Source organism: Corapipo altera, unplaced genomic scaffold (assembly GCF_003945725.1).
Source record: "Corapipo altera isolate COAL_440 unplaced genomic scaffold, ASM394572v1 1, whole genome shotgun sequence".
Classification (NCBI taxonomy): domain Eukaryota; kingdom Metazoa; phylum Chordata; class Aves; order Passeriformes; family Pipridae; genus Corapipo; species Corapipo altera.
The window spans coordinates 18,777,006-18,796,166 of NW_020884873.1; the positions used below are offsets into that span (position 1 = coordinate 18,777,006).

A 19,161-nucleotide genomic window follows, 5' to 3' on the forward strand; every position below is an offset into this window, starting at 1 on the left:
ACTTTCCCTAGGACCATTTTGCAGTGCTGAGGAGGGTAGGTGGGCATGTTCTGCTCAACCACCCAATGCTAAATCTAGGCATGGGAGAGGACAGATTCGGATCTGTGACCACAGGGTGGATCACCGTGCTGGGACGAGGCTGAGAGCCCCATGGCCAGCAAGGGTGCAGGCATCCATTGGGCAGGGCAGGATGAGGATGCAGATGCATGTTGCTTTCTGTTCAGGCTGATTTCACGTTGCTTAGCTTCCAAGGGGCTCTGAGAATAGCAATTAAAGCACCGGGCTTAATTGTGGAGTATCCAATTTGGATATTAGCGTTATCTCTGCTCTCACTGCTTTCTTTTCATTCAGGTCTAATTCTGCTGCCTGCCTGCTGGCTGGGCGCCTGTTCCTTTCTTCTCATTATTACTATTTTATGGTTATTGTTAATGTATTTTTTTAAGCATTCCTTCTCTCCGTCGCTTCCAACCACCCGAGTCGCGGTCCGAGGGGGTGTCGGACCCAGGGAGCCCCCGGTGCTCCCCGCGGGGGCTGCGGCGACGGCTCGGCCCCGGCCCCAGCCCCGGCCCCGGCCAGGTAAGAGGCACAGGTGCCTCTTGCGGCTCGGCCCCCGGGCACGGGCTCCCTCTTCACCCCTGCCGGACGTCGGAGGTCGAGACCTGCCCGCCTCGGTAGCGGTTGGTCTCCCGTTGCCCGTACTGTCTCTCCTCCTCCTCCTCCTCCTCCTCCTCCTCCTTTTCCTCCTTTTCTTCTCCCCCCGTTTCCCCCACTGCTCACTCTCACAGCCCTCTTCCCGCTCCCCCGTCCCTTGATTTTCCCCCCCCTCCTCACCATTTTCCGCGGGTATATTTCATTATTATTAATCGCTAAGCTACTTTATTAGTTCACGTTCCCATGTTTTCTCTACCTCTGGGAAGCATTCTCGGATCTTTTATATTGCAGAGGATTTTTTTTTTGCAAAATATATTTTTAGGGTGATGCTCTGAGCACTTCCCCCTCCCCGCCCCGCATCTCCCACCCGGGCAGTAACAGAGAAGAGACTGAAGAAGTTGAGCATGTCTGAGGCGGATCAGCCTTGCAGGCAGAGAGGGGGGCAGTAGCTACTCAGAGCAAACCGAGTGCTTGAAGCAGGATTTGCTGGTATGTATGTGGGTCTAGATTTTATGACAGCTGTAAGTGTGAATCTTTTTCCGTGCGAGATGGGAGGGGAAAAGAAAAAAAAAATACCTACGGCTTCATTAAATAAATGCCTGCATAGCTATAAGCCCGGTCCGGCTGTGCACCATCGGTGGTGTGGGGACACTCCCAGCTACCCACCCACCCACCCCTAGGAAAAAAAAAAGAGCCCAAGAAAACCCCTGAGGGGGGGGGGTGGTGTGGGGGGGGGGGGGGGGGGGGGGGGGCGTGGTGGAGGGCGCGTAGTGCAAACCGGCCCCGTCGCAGGTGAAGCAGCCCCCCATCGCCCCCCCGGCCCCGGTGCGTGTGTGTGCGCGGAGCGCGCCCCGCGCTGCCCGTGGAGCCGAGCGCGGCGGGCAGCGGTGCCGGCAGCACTGCAGAGGGGTGGGCACGGCCCTCGCCAGCCCTCGGGGGCTGGGCCCGGGGGTGGGCGAAATGCTGTGCGTGCGTGGGGAGGGGGCCGTGGCGGGGGGGGGGAGTCGCCTTCTCTCTGCGATTCACATCGTGCCCGCTTTCCCGTCTCGTATGCATGCCTATCCCGGGAATGGTGTAGTCAGTCCGTATCTGAATTATTTATAGACTCGTGCCAGCTGGTTTTTTTTTTGTTGATTTTTTTTTAATTTATTTTTTTTTTAAACAGTGGTGTGCACTGTTGGGAAATGCGTTTTGTCTCCCTTCTTTCTCAATATATTAATGTCTTTGTTGGGGAGCGGTTTTTATCCCCTTCAGATCCCTCTAATACAAAATTGATGCTTATTTTTCCCTTCAGGAAGGGGACGCTTTGAGGATAATCATGCTTCACAGAAGAACGGCACCGACCTCCAGTTGCATTAAACACAACCTCTTTCAATAGGGCTCCAGGAAAAAAAAAAAAGAATTATAAGAATAGTCATTAAAAAGGCGAAAGGAATGCTTACTCTGGAACCTGCATTTGATGATCCTCACCAGTCGTGCTGAATATCCTCTGTAGTGATTCTCTCCAGCTTTTGAATTTGCACCGCTTCAAGACGCAAGATTGCCACAAAGAAACCTCTATTTTTTTTTACAGCCAAGTAGGATTGTTTTTTAGCTCATTCCCCCACATTTGCCCCCCGACCCTTATTCTTCTTATGTGGATATGCAAGCAAGAAGAGGAGACTGGACATTCCCAACATGCTCTCTCCCTTGATCTGTCCGTCTAGAGGTTCTGCTTCTACAAACCAAGGTAGGGAAATTCCTGTTTCTGTGGTTTTGCTGGCAGCTCATTTTCGTTTGCCCAGGGAAGATCACTCACAGTAGAACAAAAGGTTTAGAGATGCTGCTTTTAGAAGCAGACACGGGGGAAAAAATAAAATAACATTCACCAGACATGTTGATTCTCTCTTGGCTCATCAAATAGGACATGAAGAGAAGGCGAGAGGGATGCTTTTGAGTTACATACCGCGTCGTGAATCGGGGAAAAGTCCCTTGTGATTTCTTTTGGGGGGGTGGGCAGGTGGGGTCGAGAGAGACACGGGAGGAGGAACGCGGCTTTGGAAAGGGGTGAAAAGGAAAATAATTCCCATCCATCCACCCGCAAATTTCCTCCTTCTTTTCGCTGGTCCAGCGGCTTCTTGCCATGCTTTGATGTGAAAACAGAGCTCATTAGGAACAACAGGACGTAGAAACCTGCTTGTTGCCGAGGAGGGTGGTGCATTACTTAGAACCCACGCCGGCCTCTCGATCGTGAGCGGCCTAACGCGGGGGCTGGGGCCGGAGCCCGGGGGGTGGTCGGGGCCGCCCCTGGCACCGCGGCAGGAGCCCGCCCAGCGCCGGGGCGAGTGCGCCTGCTTGCGTGGAGGTGAAGGGCTATTTTAAGTCCAAGCACGTCAAGAGACTTAGCATGAACCTACGAGGCGCTGTATTCAGGCAACTTCACGTGTTTTAATTTATCCCCGTCCCCCTGGTGCTATCAGCGGGCATCGTGGCCCCTGTCCGCCGCGACCCATCCTTCTCCCCCCCATTCCCCTCGCCTTACACCCCGTGTCCCTGCGCAGGCAGCCCCTTCCCCAGCCCACTCGGGAGGGATGCAAAATGGCTAACGTGCCAGTCGGCTGTAGATACGCGAGAGATACCGGTGCATCCCGACCGTAACGTGACATGTGAGTCTTTCTGTAAGATGGTGGCAAGACAAAGGGAGCAGAGCGCCGTGGGATGCGGGAGCGTCGGGCACAAGGTGTTGAACGTCTCGGGGTTATTTTAAGCCTCAGCCCGTGCCCAGCGCGCCGCTTCGCCCGGCACGCGTGGGTCTGCGCTCCCACGCCGAGAGGCGGGGGGCAGGGGTGAGCTACTGCACAGCCCCCTCCCGGAGGCGCACCCCCACCACCCTTACCCGCATCGGCAGCCCCCCACCTGGGCTCCCACCGACCCGCCTCTCCCTTCCTTTCGACCCTATAGCAGACCGGAAGCCTGGCAGCGGGCGGGGGGCGGCAATACGGATCGAGAGACTCACCCCGCTGCAGAATGAGGGGGGTGTCACCCTCCAGCCCTGCCGCGGGGTGAGGCATCCTTGAGGCACCCTCAGCCCTTGAGGCATCCGGAGCATCCTGAGGCGGGGGCGCGCCTTTCCCACCCCCGCCTTTGCCTTCATCCTTCCAGTAGCTCTTTGCCACATTTCTGAGGGGTTTTTGTCGAGCTACTGTTAAAACCCAGGAGTGGTTCCGCGTAAAGGGGTTGAAAGCCACCTTTCCTGACATATTCTGGCTGTGCTTCTATAAATATCTAAGGCTTCCCAGGGTTTATCCGCGCCTGGATCCTCCCTGCCTGAGCTCTACCTCCCTCCCATTTCCTCCGCAAGTGGGAGTAGAAAGTTTACCTATGCGGGGAGGAGGGCGTGCCGAAGCCTTTCCCCCCTTTTCGGGAGGAATTTCTCAGGCCTCGCGGCTCCCGGATCTACCCAGGACGCCAGCACCGACTGGGTGGGGGATTGTAGCCCCCTTCGTCGGGGGTCATTTACCCCTGGGAAGCCCTAAAACACAAGCCCCGGGAGGGTGCCAGCAGCATCCGACGGGAGAGCAGATGCTGGGCTCAGCCGCTTCCCCCCGCCCCGGCTTTTGCAGGCAGATAGGAGGGAAGAGGAGGAAGGTTGCCTTGAGTGCCTGATCAGAGTGGCAGTCCCCGGGAGCCGGGCCGGGCTGCCTACTCCTCTGGAGAGCTGCACTCATCCCTGCCCGCCTGGTGCCTGCCACAGCCACCAGCCCTGCCAGCAGGGCACTGGGCCCAAGCGGCTGCCGCATCGCTATCACAGCCCTTCTTAGCCCTGCCCTGGGCCAGGTTCATGCTCCAGGTGGAACAGGGCAGGTGGGAGTTGGGGAGGGGTCTGTCAGCTTTGATGCTCAGTCATGGGGGCCAGGAGCATGGGCCTACATCCTCATCCTTCCTTTACCTCCCAGTCTCTCTTGCTGCTACCTTTACCTGCGACTCCTCGTGTTCTCTGCAAGCTCCAGTATGGGCAAAAGGAGATGCCCCCTAAAACTGGTCTCCCCACCATCAAGCACAGCTACCTCAGGCTTTGCAAGCACTGTATGGAGGCAGCTGATCCCCTCTGAGCTGCCCCTTGGGCAGGCTGAGAGGGCTGGGTATGCAATACTCCCAGCTTATGGGGTGAGCTCATGCTAGTGCTGCCCCATTCCCCAAGGCCTTGGGGAGCAGAGCAGGGGCATGGCACCCTGTGATGTGGGATGACCTGGTGTGCCCCAGCTGCAGCTCTGGAGAAAGCAGCAGTTTGTGTGTGGGTGCAGGGTGCTCTCTAAGAGAAGAGGTGTGGGTATGGGCGATTTTCAAGTGCTCACCCATGCCACCCCAAAGCAGCAGCTCTTGTCGCCTCCACACATCCTGGTTTTCTTTGGTTCCTCATCACACCAGCTTGTCTCCCAGTCCTGACTGGGGGTCTCAGAGGGTTAGGAGAGTATGAAACAGGTTGAGGACAGAATGGGAAAACAGCCTGGGGGAGGTGAGATCCACTTCAGCTTCCTCTCGGCTCAGCCTTATATACGCAGGGACAGATCTCAGCAGGTAAAAGGAAAGAAGCATAATCAAAGCCACGACTCCTCTTCCTAAGGACCCTGGGCTCTGATCTGTTGTCACACACCTGCTGCACCAGCCCAGCTTAGCCTGTACCAGTCTGGTGCCTCTTGCAATCCCTTTGCCAGTGAGACCATTGCTGGGCAAAAGAAGGTGTCAGCAGCAGTCCCCAGCCATCCCATTCTGGGCAGCATTTTCAGGATAACTGCATTGTTGGCTGAGTTCTACATTGCACCTGTGCATGCAAGAATGCAAAGAGATCATGGAGAGATGGAAAATACAGATCGGGGCAAAAATCCCAACCCACCATCTCCATCTAATAATTTAGGCTTTGACTTGTTTTATCCTCATTTTGGATTACCGAGTCTCCTTGTATAAAAAGTCTGTCAACCTGTGAACCAGCACCCCATCCCCAAACCCTAACCTCCAGGGGGAAAAGATGATGGAATTAACGTATGTGTTTCATCTGATATTGGAGCTGCGGCTGTTTCTTGTGCTTGGTTTGGAAGTGGGCAGGTGGACCTCACTGCTGGTGCCAGAGCTATGGAGCTGTGCTTGGATTCCCACACTGGACTCACGTTGCCTGGGTTGGCACCAAGAATCAGTGTCTCTGCAGTACCACGTGGGAGGTCTGGATGTGATTCTCAGTGCTGTTTTCTCATTCCCCCAAGCTGGCAGAGGGTGGGAGCTCTGTACAGACAGCACTGCTTATCTTTGTAATGGGCTCCATTCCACACTCTTTTGCTCCTTAGGATGCACAAAAGCTGCCTGTGAGATAGTCCAGACTGAGGACTGGTCTCTAGAGGTTTAATCTTCTTGGCCTTTAGGGAAGCCACAGCTCTACTCTGCCAGTAGTCTACTTGGTAGCATGGTTTGGTGGGCCACAGGGAGAGTTATCTTGCAGCTGGAGAACACGCAGATGATTTTTTTAGCTTTTTTTAAATTTTCTTTGTGTAAGCTGCAATTTATCTCAAAGAAATGGATTAGTTAATAGAGGAGATGGACTAGATGATCTTTTTGAGAGAGATGGCTCAATGTATTGTGATTGCCTAATCCACTATGGAATGCTCATACTATCCATTCTGCCTGACATTGGGGCTCTAGGATTGCCTGACTCTTCTGCGATTATCTTTCTTTGATATATATTTATACTTGATAGAAAAGCACGAAATGTTGGGAGAAACATGGCTGGTCGGTTACTTGCTATTACTCTCATCCGTCCTCTGTCCACTCATTCACTAGAACTCTTCAAACCACAGTGAATCAACTTATTAATCTTGTCGCTTTGCCGCAGTCAGACAGACTAGCTATGGCCCTGGGTACCTCCCTGCATAAGATGAAATAGCAGTTTGAAGATCCCAGCACTGAAATATGTGGAAGGGGAACCAGAGAAAAATAAGATATTTGAAGCTAAGCATGGCTCACCTGCTACCACTGCCTTGTCCCTTCTGAGCTTTGTGTTTCTGCTTCAACAGAGTGCCTCATAACGGGAACTAAAAAACCCATTTCTCCAACCACAGAGGGGGCTCCACCATCCATCTGACTTACGCTTCTTACTTGTTCGTATAAAGACAGGAAAGCAGTTGCTGACAGGGATGCTTGCTCTGGCAAAATAAGTGCCATAGTGCTAACCACCTGGGAACTAGGAGATTGACCCAGCTGGATTAAATATCAGAGCTACCTCTCATGCTGGAAAAAAAAAATAAATCCAAGTGAACCCACCCTTTATCATTCAGGAGCTCATTGCTTCCTTAGCTGCAAACCACAAGCTCCCAGATAGAACTATACGTTAGAGTGTGAACTGGTGTGTGTAAAAGTCGACTAAATGCATGGTGGTGATCTGTGCAAACCAGGCAGTATATCTCCATGTGCCTCAGGTTACTGAAAAGAAAAAACGTCCCCTCTCTATGCAGTCAGAAACAAATGTGTGGCACAAGGCAGTGTGCAAACTATGCTGTGATCAAGTCAATTCAAACCATGGCTAATTTGGATCTCTCAAGGCAAGGCTGCCTTTTATTTAGTGTTTTCTTGGAAGCAGGAGAGAACACTGAGTCTGGGCAGGAGGAGGGACTGACTTATCTTTTTTAAATTTTTACACATACACCGAATATACTTCATGTGCGGGGAATAAAAATATTGCTTTTTCTGTACTCAGGGTCACTAAAAAGGGGAGAGAGAAAGGGTACATGCTCTGAGACTCACTGACAGCTGATTCTTCTTAATACAGTGAGTATTTGTAGACTGAGAAGTATGCTGGGTGGCTCTCTTCCCTTTTTAACACAAGCAATCAAAGACCATGTTTCAGAGCCACCAATACAAATGGATTGATTAAATATCTGGGGAAAAAGAGAAATTTTGGATGAGGGTGTGGTTACTGGCCCAAAGTGAAAGGGATACTAGACTGAGACCTCTGCAGCATTCACTCCCTCAAAACCCATCTACAAGGAAGGGTCAGAACTGAAAAGAGTCACTGAAAGTGACTCAGGTAAAAGGTTGGGTTGCCAACTCTGAATATTGAAGATGTTTCTGTATTCCAAAGCATACAGTATGACACAGTATCATTAACACTGGTGTGCATGGCTGTGCTGAAACATTTATAGGGAAGAAACACTTAGGGGGAAAAATGTGAATTTTATCTTCGTGTTCGTGTTTAGTGGCTTGTCTCTACTGATTGCTCATCCACTAAAACAGGTGTGGGGTCACCAGGTTATCTGGTCTGAATAATCCATGGGACATGGGTCACTCCCACTCATCCCTGGCACGTTGGGCATGGAGGAATTCACCTCCAGTTAACTCTTCATGTGACAAATTACTTCTCGAGGTAGCAGTCAGCCTACACTTCTTTGTCTGTATGTAGCTATATAGTTGTGGAAATAATTCTTGCTTGCTAACACTTTCAGTCTGGATTTCAACCACTGACCAAGAAATGAAGCAGTCTAACTGCCACCATCCTACTCTAGACCTGCTGTCCAGCCCATGTGTTAACTCTGTATACAATCCTGTTTGTATTATTTGTTGGAAATAATGAAATGATCTGTCTAGTGCCTATTTACAGTTGTAGTTAAGCCCTGCTTAGATAACTGTGTTCTGTTTAGGGGCTGCACTTCTAAGAGAGGGAAGAACTGGGGAGAGTGTGGGGGAGTGAACTAAGACAATGATCACAGAGTAGAGAAAACAAGACCTGTAAAAAAGGTTGAGAGAGCCACAGAAGCTCAGTCTGGAGAAAAGACAACTGTGGGTGGATCCCTAACTGTCTGCAAATACATAAAAGACTGTTACAGAAGAAGGACAGGGGCCAATTATTCTCATTAGTCACAAAGGACAGATCAGGAAATAAATGAGTTTAAGATGAAGCAGAGAGAATACAAATTAAACATCAAATTAAATGTTTACTGCAATAATGTTTTTAGTGACAGTAGATGTTGATAATTTTGGCAGATTAGCTTTGACTGACGATATTTAAAGCTAGATGTAGGTGCTGAACGATCAGGATTTTGTATCTAATAAAGTCTGTCTTCGGTGAACCTTAGATCATGATATTTGCATGCTTAGCCAAACAAATTTGGAAGAAAGATAATGAGGTTGATCTGTCCTGTGTGCAGGAGGGAGGGATTGACTGTCCCATCGGAGGAACCTGCTTGGGTTGGGCCCTGTGCTCCAAATCTCATATGGTAGCTGTAGGAGTCAAAATGATGGTGTCGACTGGTGGCAACAGCACCTGCTACACTTGAGTGTATCAGGAGCTCCCCAAAGATGTCTAGTTTGCAATATCTCTGGTATGTTGTGACAGCTCATCCTGTTCGGGGGACAAGTAGAGCTTGGGTATAGAATTTGGGGCAGAAGAGGCTTACAAACGTGTCCCATGTGAATGATGCTTTAGCATTTGCAAGCACAGTTCTTGAATCCTGGGATAAGATAGGCTGTTCTACACTGAGACCGTGTCCCTTTCATTAAGAAGCTTCACCTGTCTGTAGCCGTTGCATTCAAGTTTTTACACTGTCACAGCATCTAAACAGCTAGTGTGCCAAAACCTCATACTGCAAGGGGAGATGACGTTTACCATCACATACTGAATGATGTGAAAATTCACACCTTGCTATTTCATGATGTCATTCTTTTGTCTTGCAAGTTGAGATACAGTTTAAAGAGGTCTTGTGTTTACTTTGCTACTCCCAGAAGAAAAAATGGGATATGGGCAATCACAAGCATCATGGTTTCTGAGAATCATGGCTTCACTAGCCAGCCTTCACAATCTCAACTCTCTGTGCTCTGAGTTGGAGAAACTTCCTGTGCCTGGTTGGGGTTTGAATGGGTGGCTCTGTTAATGGGTTCAGTGAGGGGTCTCCCTAGTTTTGAGTCAGTAGAGATTCCCCTGCCAGGGGCTGAGGTGTCTGAAAGTGCAATTTTGAAATTGTGAGTTTGGCCAGCATTGGGAACGTGTTGTGCGGCCTAAGGCCTATGCCAGTTTATATCCTCCTGTGCATCAGCAGAAGTCTGTGGTGCAGCCTTGCTGGTGGATTACACTATTTTTTAACAGATCAACAAACATGTAATCCTGACCTCTGGTGTATTTTGTAGGAATCAGGAGTTTTCTATACAGGTGTCCATGACACACCCAAATTCAAATGGAGGAAATGACACAATAAGCTTTCTTTTTTTGTTATGGTTGGATTTAACATTTCATTATTTCATGTGTTCTCCTAATCTCTTAGTTAGGGTTGCCACGCACTGTTGAGGAGCTAATATACACAACTCTCTCACATGGATGTAATTTCTTGCATGTATGACCTCTGAAGAATTTGGAGGATTTTACAAAAGGAAACGAATGTAAAAGATATAAAGTTAGTAAGTTATTAATAGTAAACTATTTCAAAACAGACTAGGAGGTGAGATGGTTACTCAGAGCCAGCTGAGACGGATAAGATCTGGTGTCACGAGCCTGATGATAATTTACTAGTGCAAATGCCATGTCCTACATCACAGCTGATGGCCTAATGAACAGAAAATTGTTTTCAGGTGATAGGCATAATAGCCTCATGATAGCTTAAATTCACAATGGTCCCGCATTGTTACCTCTGACTGCAGGGCATGAACAGGACACAGTGGGTTACAGGTAGGTTAGAGATTGAAGTCTGCATAACAAGGGGCTGTGGCCATGTGGCGTTGTGCCACATGGGACTTCTGCTACTCCAGTGTTCACAGCTGGGAATGAGGTCCTGGAGATATGCAGTGGGTGTTTGGAATGTGAAAGAAGAAGGTCCTAAATTAATACCACCTGGAAATGATTTGCAGAAGAGCTGCTAAGACCCTAAAGCTGGGGTCTGATTCCAAGGGCAATCCCAAGTTTTCACAGCATTGTGGGGCAAGTGGTTTTGAAGCCTGTGCAGTGAGAGGAATGGCTCCACTGCTGCCTGGAAAGGTATCGGAATGCTGCAAGCTGATCCAGGAGGAGGATGGAGAAAGGGTTGCTGCTGTACATCTCTTTGTGCCAGGTAAAGCAGGATGTTGTTTAATTGTACACAGCTGGATTGCTGGGGAATTTCTGTCACAAGACTCTGCTGAGAAATGTATTTGAAGTGCAGTGTGGCAGAGGATGTGCACTAGGATGCACTAACTCGCGGCTACTTGCACGTAGGCATACGCTTGTATGAAAAGCACATGGGAAGGATCTGCATATCCCTCCACCCCTCTCTCTCCTCCTCTGTAATTCTCTCTTATTGCTAGCTGCTGTAGTCAGTGGCCTAAGCATCTCAGGGGAGATTCCCTTGTGTCAGACCTGTTTCGGAAGAGGCAAGCTGAAACATCAGAGGCTGATAATCCCCAAGGGAGAGTTTAATGAAAGCAACAGAATGACATAATCTGTTCTCATGGGCTCTCCCTTTCGTTTCTCTGTGTTTTTGGTGCAATCTGGAATTACTCTCTAATTTATTACTGAAAAGGTGATTATCATATGCAATTAAAATTATACAGATAATGTCCTGAAGTGTTGAAAGTCAAAGTATAAAATCAGCTTGGATGTGGTCTGCAGTAACATGTCTTTCTGCGAGGAAGCTTTTAAGACTCCATCTGAAAGTAACAAAGTGGCAAATGTCACAAAAGTATAAATGGGAATCTCAGAAAAGACATTGCAACCATTTCGTAACATGATGGTGGACCCTTAAGCTAAACAGGAGGAGATAAAAACTAAGAAGCTTAGAAAAATAGGGTAGCTGTGAGATGGCTGCCTTAAGAGATACAGTGACTCTTGCAGAAAGTTCTCTTTCAGTCTCTGGTTTGAAAGTTTGCAAAGTTTCAAACCAGTGATTCAGAGAGAGCTGCAAGGATCACGCGTTATCCTTTTTTAGTGTGCACCATTTCAATGGGGAGTGAAGGAGCTAAAAGGCTCTCTGAACTTCAGGACTCAGAACTTTGCAAGAGCTGAATGCCTGAGCCTTGGCACTCTCTGGAGCAGGAGCTGGATGCCCAAAGCAGGTATCTTACATGAGCAATGCTTTTTGTGCAATGGTTTTTACTTACTGGAGGGAGTAATAACTTTCAGAAGCGAGGAGATACATAGTAGGACGTGAGTGTTGGTTAAAGGCTATACCTTGCCTTAATAGTACTTTTTGTTTTTGTTTTTTTTTGTTAGGACATTCTTTGTTTGGACAGATTGATTCCTGACTTCAGCTTTTGACATTAGAAATGGTGATCAAGGTTTTTGATGAAAGAGGTTTGTGATGGAGTGAACATGGCAGGAAATCGGTTAACTGCCTCATAAAAAAAAGAAAAAAAATTAATTTGAGAGGTTTTGCTAGTTCTGCAATGAGATTAAAGTGTTTGATGTGTTTTCATGAAAAAGCAGAGAAAAGAATAGCTAGCAGCCTAGTAGGCAGAAAACTAACTGGGTTTTCGGTGACACATCCCTATTCTGCATACTTTGAATTGGGGACTTGTCCCCGAGGCTCTCCTAGCCAAGATGAGGGCTTAGACAACTGGGTCCTCTGCAGTAATGCTTTCTCAGTTGGAACTTTTCCAGTTGGAACTGTTCTACTTTATATAAATGCCTATTCATTGTCCTGGAGAGGGAGTGCTCTAACGACTGGGCTGTGGAGGTAGTTTGTTTCTTTGGCCTGATATAAAGTAATTACTTATAAAAAGGGAAATTACTTCAGCATGAAAAAAATGGAGGCACAGGCTCTGTAGCCCAGAGGCAGTGGAGTCCTCTGAGACTTGGGAGACATGGGAGCTAATTCTCCCTGCAATTTAGTCAGTGCAGGTTTGTTCTTGTTCTGCTTTGGATGCATTTGTTTTTTCCCAGTGACAACAAAATGTTTCATTTAGCATTGAGCTCCAGTGCTGACTCCAGGTGGGGAAAAAAGTGACAGGAGGAGGTGAATTCCCAGGGAACAAAGACCTGATTCTCAAACAAATGCTCTTAAAGGATGAGGGATGAGAACTACAGACTCTGTGACAGGAAACCAGAGTTACTGCTTCAATGAAATTTTTTATCAATTCCTATAATGTGCAGGTAGCTCTTTAAAATTGTCTCCAGATCTTTAAAATCACTTGTGATTTTCATTCCTGCAGTTCATATCCCTCTGTATATCCCCTCTCATTGTTCATCATACATTTGTTTTTATAAGCTTGGTGAGATGTTTGGCTTTTATACGGAAAGGGGAGTTTTTCCAGAAGTGAACACTAGCTGTGGCAGACTTGTTTCCAGAGGACCTCCAGGGAGTCAGTGGAGAAAGACAGGGTCCTTCAAAGGACAGTGTAGAGCAGGAACCCAATGGATGTGCTCCAGCTTGCCCTCTAGAGAAGCTAATCCCTGTTGAGTACAAAGGCGGCCTACATAGATGAGCTTCCTAAAAGCTTTTAAGTCTCTCTTTTGTTCTGTGTGTATGCATTTTAAGGATGTATGGGGTTGGGGGCTAGAAAAGGCAGGAGGTGTGTTAAATTATTGCTCTTTCATCACCCAGTTTTGAAAACAGGCATGTTCCATGAGGAATCCAAAACCTCCTAATGCCTGGTCCTCTGTCTTGTATTTTTCCACTGTAAGGAAACTGGCATCTGATGGTCCATCTGTTTTTGAATGTGAAGGCCTGGAGATTCCTCAGTCTGGGTCTGATATAAACTGTCCCAAATGTGATTTGAATTTGCAAGAAACAGCATACTCTGTATAGATGAGCCCAGCCATGATCTGTGGACTTAGACCTTAATTTCAAACCACAGTTGAATGCACAGTTGGTGCATGAGGTCTGTTGACATGACCAAGTATGGAGCTGGCCTTGGCATGCCACAGAGAACTGTTTCTCAGGATGCTACAGGAAGGCTAAAGAGAGATGACCAGGGCTTGCTGCTTCAGCAGTGTCCCAGGAAGGAGCTAGTTTAAGAATGACATTTTATTACATGTCTCCATACATTCACCTGCATGGATTTAAAAGCATTGCCTGTCTCCACCAAGGCAAATCTTTCCTGAGAAAGTATTGCTTGCATGATGAAGCATAAAAATCAAACAAAACAGAAAATTAGAGAGAAGGTTTCCCCTGGTAGTCTGTGTCCTTTTAAGTGCACAGAGTAATAGATAAATATGTGTATCTTCTCTGACGTGACAGTCTTCTGTGATACTGTAGTTTGGCAACTCTGGCAGGACAAATGGCAACGTGTACCTATACAAGGGTGGAGCTGCAGCCCAGAGATTGGATCCACTGTCCCTTTGAGATAGGGAATCTTGGCAGACTTTGGATGTCTGCTCTGTGGTATGAGACGCAAGGGCTTACAATATTTGTTTGAATCAACTTCATTTTGAAGTATTATTGTTTATAAACTTGTTCGATTTTGTCATTGGAGGAACATTGTAAAGAACTATTGAGGTGCTGTCTAGGTTGCTGTTTCAATGCCTATGATAAATGCTGCATAAATCCTTGATGTTAATACAATGGGTGCTATTTTTTGTCTTTGTGTTTGATGATTTCCTTGTTTTTTGAACATTAAATGATGTATATAAGTATACCAACAGATTCTTAAACACTTCTTTTTCCATGTAAGTTTTCATGTATTTTCTTGATCACGTAATGTATTGCTTTTCCTGCAGTATAAAACAGCAATAAGTATAGAATCTGGTTGGCATTCAGCTTTAGGATCAGATTAAGTTGTGTCGAATTTCCTCCCCCAAATCTTTGTAGACTGTGCCTGGGGGAGAGAAATCAATACTCTCTGGTAAGAACTGCTTAAAATGATTGTATTTGGCATAGCTGAAATTTCCATTTGAACAAAATTTGAGACTTTTAAAGCAACTTAATTGTGTTTCCTTATAATCTGAACTACTTTGAAAGAGTAATATAAAATGATGGCTTGAAAATTGCAGGGCAAAACTTGATGGAAAATCATAGAACTTGATTTTACTGTCAGAGATCCAGAGGGAGAAAAAAAAGAAGCGTTCAAGACTTAAATTCACTTTTAAACTCCTGCTTCCCTTATAGGTATCTAAATATTTAGTGGCAGAAAGACAGTGTTTTGTCCAATGCTCCTCCTGGATAGGGCAAATCTTAGGTGAAGCCTGGGAATTTAAAGGGTTCATATGCAAAAGACTCTGCTTGAACTTTGGCTTTACTGAAATGCCACGTTTATTACACCAGCTAAAGAAATAAAGAACTTGGATAAAAGCATCTGGAGATCATATGCTCAATGAAAGATCAGCATAGCAATGTAAAGAGAAGGCAAATTTCACTTGGAAGCAGGAAGTTAAGCTGTGCCTCTTAATATAACTGGAAATGAAATATGAAACATTCATACTGGTAAACAGAAGAACATACTGGGAAAAAGCCCCTTGAGCAGCATTTACACTGAATGGATGAAGTTCCTCAGTGCAAAACTGAAAGGCTTTGGAGCAGGTATAATTCATAGTCTAGCATTGCATGCTAGACCAGGATGGTAACAGCCACACTAAGGTTTTTCTTGTCCATTTCTTGTCCATAGTCAGCTCCCAGTTGTCTGAAGCCAAGCTGACCTTCTCATCCTGGTTGAGCTGGTCTGGTATATGCTGATCAGCATCTGGCGTAAAGGGGTCATCCTTGGTCTCTGCCAGGAGATACAGTCAGGTGGTATGGATGGAGTTCCTCTCCTCTAGGTACATGCATAGGTCTGGTCTTTCTTTTCAGGCTAGAAGCATCCTGAGATCTTGTAGACTAGTCTCCTGAAGGAGGACCCATGGGCTTCAAGTAAGTGCAAAGTGTTGGAGAGGTGTATGTGTGCATCTGTGCCATCTCATGTTTTCGGAACATACAAGGGATAGACACAGTTTTGTATTTTTATACAACCCACTTTGTTTTCTCTCTCTGCTCAAACTGATCCTTTTATGAAGATCTTTGTGGTGGTGTTAACGACTGTCAAGAATCCAGCCAATTCACATGCTTTTCAAGTGACTTGAGTTGTGATAAGCCTCTTCAGTCACTTCCAAGTCTGGAAAGTTAATCAGAAAACCTTCTCTTGATGCTGGTGAGGAGGAAGTGGGTTGACATGGGTTATGAGAATAGGTTGTGGCAGGAGGACAGATTTACACACCTTGTTGGACTTTCACTGGCAGTAAATTGCATTCCAGTCCTGGTAAAGCCTGAATCATGAAGGGCTGAGAGAGCTGACATAAATTTACCAGCACTAGCAGTACATATTCATGGGAGGGGGTGAGAGGGAGTAGCCGTTGCTTTACTTTGGACTGTTTTCTGGAAACTACAACCCACTCAGTGTGGTAAATGTGCCCCCTTCATCTGGGTCCCAGAGCAGAGGGGCAGCAGGCACAGTCAGAAACATAGTGGCAAGGACCCCCAAACCTCTTGATTTATGAGCTGCAGCTGCCTTGTGGCTATCAGAAGCGTGACTGGGTTGACCAGCAGAGTTGAGCAGCCATGGAGGCAATGAATCAATGCTTCCCAGGGCTAGCTCTCCATCCACCCTCAACTCTGTGGCACTCCACCTTCCCCTTGCTCCTCCATCTTCTTTCCTCCTCCTCCAGACTGGACAAGCCTAGCTGGACTTCATTCCATCATCCCCAGCTCGGGCCCAGGGCAGCCCTGCAGGTGATGAGTGTGGCTGGGAGGCAAACAGCGTCTCATTGCCTTTTAACTAGTTTGGGAGTTGTTAGAGGCTCTGCTGTCTGGGAGCTGGAGGGGCAGGGAAGGAGTTTTGAAGGAGATTTCAGAGGGAAAAGGTTTGGAGGAGAGGAAAGGGTTTTTTCCTTTTGCATCCTAAAAAATCTTTGCACTTGGATCCTGCTTCTGTGACAACATGATGCTCAGGCAGCATCTGGTGTGCTTTGGACAAATGTGATGTCTCACAGAAAGGTTGGGAGGTACCCTCCCAACTCCCCCCTCTTTGGGATGAAGGATGAGGGGAACTTTTGACACCACCGTTCAGAGGAGGTCGATGTTCAGACTATTAGGAAGGTGCCATGCCCACTTTGAGGGTGTACACAGAGAAAGGCAGTGTACAGAAATATATCCCAGCAGTGGTACATTTGGTTGATGCTTAATCAACACCTGTTTGATGCTCCCAGTTGTTGTCATAGGGCCTGGTGTGAGTCTCCAGGGCCCACTGCTTTTTCTGAGAGCAGGAAAACTGTCATTTACAGTGGCACAACATTGGTTGCCACCAAAGCCGAACTGCAACCTTTGAAAACCATTTGACTGTTTTTGGTGAGAGACTGATCATGAAGACAGTTGTGTGAAGAATCCGTATTGTCTTGTGAATTTAGGGATGTGCCTTAACTGTACTGTGATGACAAACCCTCTGCCTTTCCTTTGTGAGAGTATTTCCATTGGAAATCAAAGAGATTTGAGATACATAGCTAGCTAAGCAGTCATACCTCAGAATAGGATTTGGGGATTAGCAGAGTGGATAGTAAATTGAATAGTAGGAGTTAAAATCAGACTATGCTTGGAAAGAAAGCAGAGATGAGAGGTATACCCCTGGAAAGCAGTAATGCCAGAAATGACGCTGAGGTTACACCGGTTAGCAAATGAGATATCGGCTCACAATACAATGCGGCAGCAAAGAGTCTGATGTGATTTCTGGATCGCATAAACAAATCTGTTGTGTCTCGAAGTAAGGAAATGTTTTCTGTGTGTTTCTAGTCATGTTTTCTTCATGTGCTTGATCTGAGTGTACCTAGGCTAATTTCTGGAGAACTTAGTGCCCCAAAGATGGCAGCAAATTAGAACAAATTCAGTGGAGCAACAAAAATGATTAAGATGCTGGAGGGATTGACCTAAGAGGGAAGATTAAAGTAACTAATTACATTTAGCTTGGCCAAATGACAATTAAAAGAGAGATGTGATGACTGCCTTAAAATGTGTGCTTAAGAATGTAAACACAGAAGAGAGAGAAATAGAACCAGGGATTGTTTATTGCCGTTGGAGCGGCTGTTGGTTAGAAGCCTGGTCTGCACTGTTAGGGGAGTTGTGTAGGAGCCTAACCAGAAACAGAGGAAAAGTAACTGTAGCCAAACAATAGCAGCAAACCTAACAAAAGAAAGCACTGAATAGACAGCGCAGTTCCTGCTGTGAAATGTGGCAGAGGCTAAAGCACTGTTTCCAGGGAGGTAATGGTAGACTCTGGGAGCTTTGCTACGAGGAATGTCCAGAATTCTCCAGGAGAGGAGAATTCCCACAGTAGTCCTGCCTCTCTGATTTGCAGGACTTGTAGATCATTTCTCCCCTGTCCTTTTGTTTGTGAATGTGTAGTGTTGCATCCACGTCAGGGTGTAGTGCTTTTAAAAAGATAATTTTCAGGCTGGAGCAGGAGCAAGCAAGGGGATGGGATGGATGACAGTAGACACTAACTCCTGTAAGAAATGCTGAGAGAGTCAGGCATGTTCACTCTGGAGGAAAGATAACTGTAGGTGAAAACTGAACTGCAAATTTGTAAAGTACTGTTATAAAGAGAGAACAGGGGCCAATTATTCCCTTTAGTCACTAAGGGCAAATCTGGAAGAAAGTGGGCTCTTAACTGGAGCTGGGAAAATCAGGATGTGTATGAAGAGGCTTAAGTGTTGGGTGACAAGGAGGCCAGGAGAGGATGGGGGAATTGTCATGAGTGTAGATACCCAGGGATGGCATTAGATACTTGCTTACCAAGGGATGACACAGGCATCAGGAAACTGATCTTGTTTCAGTAAGTTTTCATAGGATTTCACAGTTTTTAAAAGCTTCTTGAGCTTCTGAACAAGACAAAGCTGTGGTGCTTTTCTTTGCAGGTTCTTAATTTGTATTATGTGTATTAACATGTTTGTTAATGTTTCTGTTTAATTATATTTTCTTTCATGATGGATCTGTTTGAATACTGTCTTTTGCAATGGAGGAACTACGGATGAAATGCACCCTTCTTACAAAAAAGTGCAAGGAAGAACTAGTTCCAGCAGAGTGGATTAGCTGGGGTTTTTTGCCCTTTTTTTTAAAACTAATTAAGCTATTTTATTCCTCAAAAAATATTCACACCAAAAGTCTCTGTACAGTACTATATCTCCTCATTTTGACAAGCATGGGAAAATATCATGAAGCAAGAAGTCTTATTGCATTATTTCTCATCCAGTTGTATTTAAAAAAATTCTGTATGTTTTTCATATAAAGTCCATTTTCAGATGCTGGGATGATATTTCATACCTGGAAATGTTAACTTCCTGATCTGCTTTTAAGACTGAGCACATTTCCAAGTGAAAGGAAGAGTTGAGGACAAGAAACAGAGCCATTAGCTGGTGCAGTATCTCAGCTGGTGGCTCCAGTCTCTCTGGGTGAATGGCTCTGTCGACTGTGATGTGAAGAGCATCCTAAATGTATTCTGTCGTGATACTTGTTTGGAGGGCTGTTTTTAAAATAAATGCTTCAATGTAGTTCCCTATAGGGCAGTGACTGTGTCTTGGTGTCATAGCTAGTTCCTGGGCAATTTTAAGAGGAATTTCAAAGAGCGACAGGA

The 19,161-nt window shown here is 46.6% G+C and overlaps 1 protein-coding gene across 2 annotated transcripts in view; it reads left to right on the forward strand.

The window, feature by feature from the left end:
* Nucleotides 1-1,041: 1,041 nt before the first annotated feature.
* Nucleotides 1,042-19,161, forward strand: part of GRIN2B (glutamate ionotropic receptor NMDA type subunit 2B) — a 212,570-nt gene continuing 194,450 nt past the window's right edge. The window contains exons 1-2 of one of the 2 annotated variants that reach the window (XM_027664313.1): nucleotides 1,042-1,140; nucleotides 1,946-2,380. The gene's annotated coding sequence lies outside the window, so the exon portion shown is untranslated. Of the gene's footprint in view, nucleotides 1,141-1,446; nucleotides 1,483-1,945; nucleotides 2,381-19,161 lie in introns of those variants that run through there. The other variant, XM_027664321.1, reaches the window with a different exon arrangement.